General features: G+C 39.0%; 1 long non-coding RNA gene across 1 annotated transcript; it reads left to right on the top strand.

Moving 5' to 3' along the window:
• Positions 1-22: 22 nt before the first annotated feature.
• LOC107295625 lies at positions 23-2,489 on the top strand. Its single transcript, XR_001549066.1, has 2 exons — positions 23-97; positions 1,727-2,489. It is a non-coding gene; the product is annotated as an uncharacterized LOC107295625 (long non-coding RNA).
• The last annotated feature ends 3,907 nt before the right edge of the window (positions 2,490-6,396 follow it).

Here is a 6,396-nt window from a genome sequence, read left to right as displayed (position 1 = left end):
TGAAGAGAAATTTCTGCTCTAGACCCCTGCAAGTAGACAACCAACTTTCCATTTCATTTGGAAGGCCTCCGAAAATACCTCCTCGGGTTGCTAGCAGGTTATATATTGTTTTATGATACATTTATACTGTACAAAGAATGAATTTGACAGATCCCTGTTCCTCGTGGATTAATTCTAAAATAATATAAAGGGGTATAAAGAAAGTAAAACAGGCGGGAAACATGGTAGCACAGGGGTTCAGGGAAACCAGAACTTAACTATGTGTCCCTAAACCTAATTTATAGACTTGGGTAAACAGAGAGGTCTTCATGGCTCTTATAAACAACATTTGGGCGACACCTGATTCCAGAAGGCAGATACTGCTATAGAGAAGGATGCTTCCGGGGTTGTGATAGGTGACATTATTTAATCAAAGGAACCTAGAGTGTGCCAAGTCTGCAGGACTGAATTTACCAGGTGGTAGATGCTATGAGAGGCAGGTAGTACCTCAAGTAACCATGGTCATATACGTCTTTATACATAGCAACCAACCCCTTGAATTGCACTCAGAACAAGCCAGGAAGCAGTGCAGCTTGCAAAGCAGAAGTGTTACATGGGTACACCGAGGCATGCTCATTACTGTTTGTGCTGCTGCATTTTGGATCAATTGAAGCTTCTGGATGACCTTGAAGGGCAGCTCCATGTATAGCACATTGCAATAGTCAAGCCATGAGGTAACTAGAGCATGAGTGACTATCTGAAAGGAGGGCGGACCAGGATAGGGTGCAACAGGCTACCAGACGGAGTGGTGCAAAGGCTTTCCTGTGCACAACCAACATATGCCCTTCAATCGAGAGCAGTGAGTCCAGGAAGACCCCCAGATTGTATACCAACCTTGAAGGGGGAAATGGCACCCCATCAAGGTCAAAGATTTCCATCCCCAGATCTAGATATCCACTGCCAATTGGTCTTGGTAGGATTGAATCAGAGACAGTTTCTCCCCATCCAAACCTACACAGCCTCCAGCACTAGGACAAAACCTAGACAAGCTCACTTGGCTGGAGTTGAAAGATGTAGCTGGGCATCATCGTCATCATTTTGAGTGATGGTGGATGATTCACCTAATGGCTCATTGGCTACAATCAGATGAAGGAAAGCTACCTGGTATCAACCTAAGCAAGTTGTGCTTCCTTTTTCTGGCTATTTGGCTATAACTTTTCATAAAATACAGTACAGATAATTGAACAAACGTTGTTGCATTACATTCTTGATTAAATTATCTTTCCATTGATATATAATTTTATGGTACTATTCCCAAAAAGTGGTGTTATTAGCCATCAAACCTCAAAAATACACTTTTCCCAAAAGGTTTACACAATTTTGGCCGCTACTGTAACTATGGGAAGGTGCAACAGTTATAAGTGTGAAAAACATCATTAAGTCACTTTTTTCAGCGCCATTGTAACTTCAAATGGTCACTAAATGAATTGCAAGTTGAGCACTACCTATATATTACTTGATTGATTTAATAGACTTAGAAATTGCTGATATTATAATGGGATGTCAATGAATAATTCCACATGAAAGAACAATAATATAATGCTTTTCTATTGTAAATGTTATTGTATATCAACTTAAAAAAACCCTACACTTCAAAGTATTTGCTTTTTAAAATAAATGTGTAACTGTAATATGTTATGTAACATAATAAACTATCCTTTTTCTATTTTTAAATATTTATTTGCAGATTGTTGAACACTGACCACTTCCATCCACCACCTGTTCCTCCAAGAGGTCGTGATAAGTTAGACTAAATCTTTGGGATATTAAAACTAAAACATGAGGAAACAGAACTTTTATTCTTCAGAATGACTTTTGAATGGTTATGCTGTAACTCTAATCAGCATATCAGTTCACTCCTGTCAATCTCAGATGATCAATTCTGGTAGAATTTACTCTAAAAATTGCCAAGGGTAAATGAACAAATTAAGCATTTAGAACAAATAAACTGTTAGATTATGAAGAAATGATATGTTGAACTTATTAGAATTCTTAGATTCTAATTACACCAAACTAAAGGTGTCTCAATCATTTCTCACATATTCCTAAACTTTAGAAGGGAGTAGCTACCAGCAAATATTTGTTGTCTGTTTATCTGCAAATAAAGTAGCTATGATGCTGCCCTGAAAACAAATTTATTCTGTTGCAGATAGCGAAACTAGAGTGCCTTGTATTGAGCAGTGCAATTCATTTGAAACTTGTCTAATTTCTAATGATTTTATGATAATTTCCTATTCAGAATTGTCTGATGCCTCTGGTTGCTGTTCCAGTAATACAATACTGAGAAATTGAGGATATCATATCTTAAATCAAACAGTCTCCATTGTCATCTATATGAGTCTTGAATCTGTATTATTTCTGTGGGAATATGCCAAGAAGTACTTAGCAGACCATGAATGTAAAGAAACTCGGTTCTTATTTCTGTACTTCAATAAAAATTGCGCACCAATCACATCATTACTAGAAGAAACGTTTGTTCCTATTGTAGACAGACTTTATCCAAAAAAGGCAGCTAGCCCTGTTAGTATGTGAGAAAGTGTAATAACACAGCATGAGGTAGAGAGGACTGCATCTCCAACCTAACAAGGCGGAACAGCTGGCAGGCCCTATTTGCATCGAGTTTCAAGATATATTCAGGTAATCCTTGGGATGGTAATTGGAACCAGAATTTCATTTCTAAGTGATATAATTGTAATAAAAGTGACATCACTGGACAATGTTGCTAAGCAATGGGAATTCTGGCACTTCCAATTGCTGTCATGGGTTGTTAAGAACATCGTGTACTTCTCATTTGTGACCTCCTGCTGGCTTCTCAGTTGACCTTGTTTGTAGGAAGAAGGTTACAAATCACAATCACATGAACATGAGGATGCGATGACAGCTGGGAACTTTGAGGATCGTTCATAAATACTCCTTGTTTAGCACTGTTGTAAGTTTGAGTGGTCACTGAACAAGTGGTTGCTAAACGAGGAACCCCTGTATGATATGCCGTATATTGTACATGATTTTTTAAAAATCTTAGTCTGAACACAAATGCACAGGGTTGAAATTCTAAAGACAGCTCCGTTTTCAGAATGTTGATTTTCTTTCTTTAAAAAGAAGGAAATACATTCGGACGTCCATTAATGTAGCATGCAAGGTGTGATCGAGTTATTTCCAATTTGGTACATTTGTTACAGAATTCAATAGAGAGGTCAAAGATATACTCTTTACTATAATGCATATATCAGACTTGGCTATCTTAACTGAAGCCCTGATTATACTGTTACAGAGCAATTTCCAGGGACATCTAACAGGTACTGGCCTTTGCAGTTCCTCAACCTATTTGAAGACAAAGGAGAAGGTTTCTAGAAAGGCTGTTTTGTGGGAAATGTGTTGAGGCCATACAGATTTTAGGGGGTGTTGTTGTTGTTAGTTGTGAAGTCATGTCCAACCCATCGCGACCCCATGGACAACGTTCCTCCAGGCCTTCCTGTCCTCTACCATCTTCTGGAGTCCATTTAAGCTCACGCCTACTGCTTCAGTGACTCCATCCAGCCACCTCATTCTCTGTCGTCCCCTTCTTCTATTGCCCTCAATCTTTCCCAGCAGTGAGTAGGGAATAGGCAGCTATTAAAAAGTTCTGTTTCTAGGTTCATTCACATTTTTTTTTTCATGAAGAGGGCGAACTGCATGACTACCTTTTGAGGCACTTGGCAACCTCTTTGCATTTATGATTGGTCACCAAGCACCTCATAATTCATGTGATTGCTATTCACAAGCTTCTCCATAGGCTTCCACAGAAAGTCAATGGAAGCCAACAGGGAAGGTTGTAAGTTGCTGCTGCCTGCCGATAGGACTCCCTCTCATCTCTGGGGGCTGGCTGAAAGACCTGCCAGCTAAATGGCGCTCAGCCCTTCCCATGGGCTTCAGAAACAGGGCTTGGTTCCTGAAGACTTGAGTCTTGTTTCTGCAGCTCAATGGAGGGGCTGAGCTTCACTTGGCAGATTTCTAGCCTTCAGAAGAACGATGTTCACTAGCTTTCTACCCTTCCGAGGCTAGGAAAACTAGTGAATGCAATTGTTCTTGGAATAATTTGGAAGGCCCCTTCTCCAAATTGTGTGATTGAGCCTTCCAGTTGCAAGAGTGTTGCCCACTGCCGGATGGCACAAGATGGCCTTGGTAGGAAGGCCAATCACACATCAGCTGGGCACACTTGCAGCTATAGAAAAAGGCAAAGGTAATGGACCTGGGCCTGGTGGGGGTGGGGAGTGATGTGCCTCTTGGATGTGCTGGGCCACAGAGAGCGTCTCTCCTGATGCTCTCTGCACAATCGCTTGGCAACTGTAACTGGGGAGAGCCCGAATTATGATAATTGAATTAAGTGGTAATATGGCTAGCTTGCTTAATGGCCACTTTGCTCAAGGATTGAAATTCTAGTTCCCATTGTGGTTGTAAGTCAAGGGCTACCTGTAGACTGCATTGTAGTAATCTAACATAGAAATAACAAGGGTAGGTCTGTTGTTGAAGCCTCGATTCTAAGAGCCAGAACTAGCTGGGGATACTGCAAGATCAGGAGGACACAAAGCATGAATACCTATTGTTTATTTCAAATACTTTTTAAAAAGAGAGATGATTTAATTAATGCTTTTGTTAATTTATATTTTTCTGTTGTATTTTTGTAAGGTCACGTGCCATCATTTTGCTTGTTAGACAATGTATCAGCTGTAGTTCTTGTAAGAAATGAACATGAATGTACTTAATTGCCACATTTGTTATTTCATTATGTATATAAATTCATTACCCACCGATTCTTTTCAAATTTTGTCTGTGCATAAATCTGTCAATGGGTATTTTAATGAACTGCTGCTTGTTATGTGGTTGTGCCACGGCTACATAATTCCATTCAAAAGCCTTATTCAGGAGTTCTGAGCTCTTCAGCATTTACCAGCGTACTATGGTTTAATTCTGTGCCTTGCAGACAAATGACATGCTTCTCAAATTTGTATGTCAAGAAGTTGAAATATCTAGGTTATTTTTTATTTTTACCTACAGTATATAAAAACTGCTTCTAAAAAGTTTTTTAACATGTCCTTGAGAATAACCTGTGTGTTACAAAACAATACAAAGCATTTTGCAACCATTTTTAAAAAAAAATATTTTAGACTCAATTTCAACTAGTGTATTCACTCTGCAAAAGCAATTTTGTAAAGTTTATTAAGTCAATGGAGACACTTGAAAAAACTTCCTTTGTTTTGTATTTTCAGAACCCTGCTGGTAAGGTAAAGTGACTGTCTTACAAGAAACATTTTCATATTCTCTGAAAAAACCAGGAGCATCACGATTACGAAAACAAAATGAGAGAATTTTCCTATGTATAACTGCCTTGAGCCCTTGCGAGAAATCTAAATAAATAGTTCCAGGATGATTAGTTTACCATCTGTTCAAATCACATACATGATTTGCAAAAGCTCCTTGTTTAAAAATACAAATTTCAAGATAGTGGGAAAATATGGAGGTTTTAAATAAGTATGTCATCTTTTAATATGACTTCTATATTTTTAATGAGTACAGTAATACTTTAAGTTATAGTAAGGTGCTCTTTTAACAGAGGAAACAACAATGCATTATACAGTATTTTCATCATTCTATGTGGACTGTCTAAAATCTATTGGTATACTATGAAACTATCCATTTCATTTTTAAATTAGTAATTATATATTTCTCAGAGGCTGCAAAGCGTTTTCTAATACAGGGCTTTTCAACCTTTTCACCCATTGTACCACTTTTAGGATATGGCAACATCTGAGTACCATCAGTCGCCTAGCAAGGTGTCAAAAACTTAATGACCCCCAAAAAAGTAAAAAAGTGATAAAAGTACAGGTAGTCCTCGACTTGCCACAGTTCGCTTAGTGACTGTTGAAGTTACAGTGGCACTGAAAAAAGTGCCCCGAAGAAGCACCTATCAGCTGGAAAGCGGCAGTGATCCTGGCGCTTCCACTGAGCCCTGACAGCCCTGCAGCTCCAGCCATTTCTCTCACAGTCTTCTGTGGTGCTGCCACCAGTTCAGCTCATTCCCCTCCCCTGCTACCACTTTTCTAGGATGGTCGCGTACCACCTGCCAGGTGCCAATGTACCACAGGTGGTACCCGTACCACTGGTTGAAAAGCCCTGTTCTAATACTTTAGTCTAATTGCTTTTACCTGAAATTAATGAAGCCATTGGTTTTTCCTTACTCCGTTTTGTAGGATGTTTGCTATAGCCAGCAATTTTACAAATAGCAACTAAGGGTGGATTTTGTGTGTGTGTTTTTAAGTCAGTTTTTGACTGTTGGCTATTACCTGGACTAGTCCCTGCAGTTTTCTTGACAATGTTTAG

Source organism: Protobothrops mucrosquamatus, unplaced genomic scaffold, assembly GCF_001527695.2.
Source record: "Protobothrops mucrosquamatus isolate PMUCROS unplaced genomic scaffold, P.Mucros_1.0 scaffold2421, whole genome shotgun sequence".
Classification (NCBI taxonomy): Eukaryota; Metazoa; Chordata; class Lepidosauria; order Squamata; family Viperidae; genus Protobothrops; species Protobothrops mucrosquamatus.
Note: the sequence above shows the minus strand (reverse complement) of the source record. Positions and strands in the feature narration are given on the sequence as shown.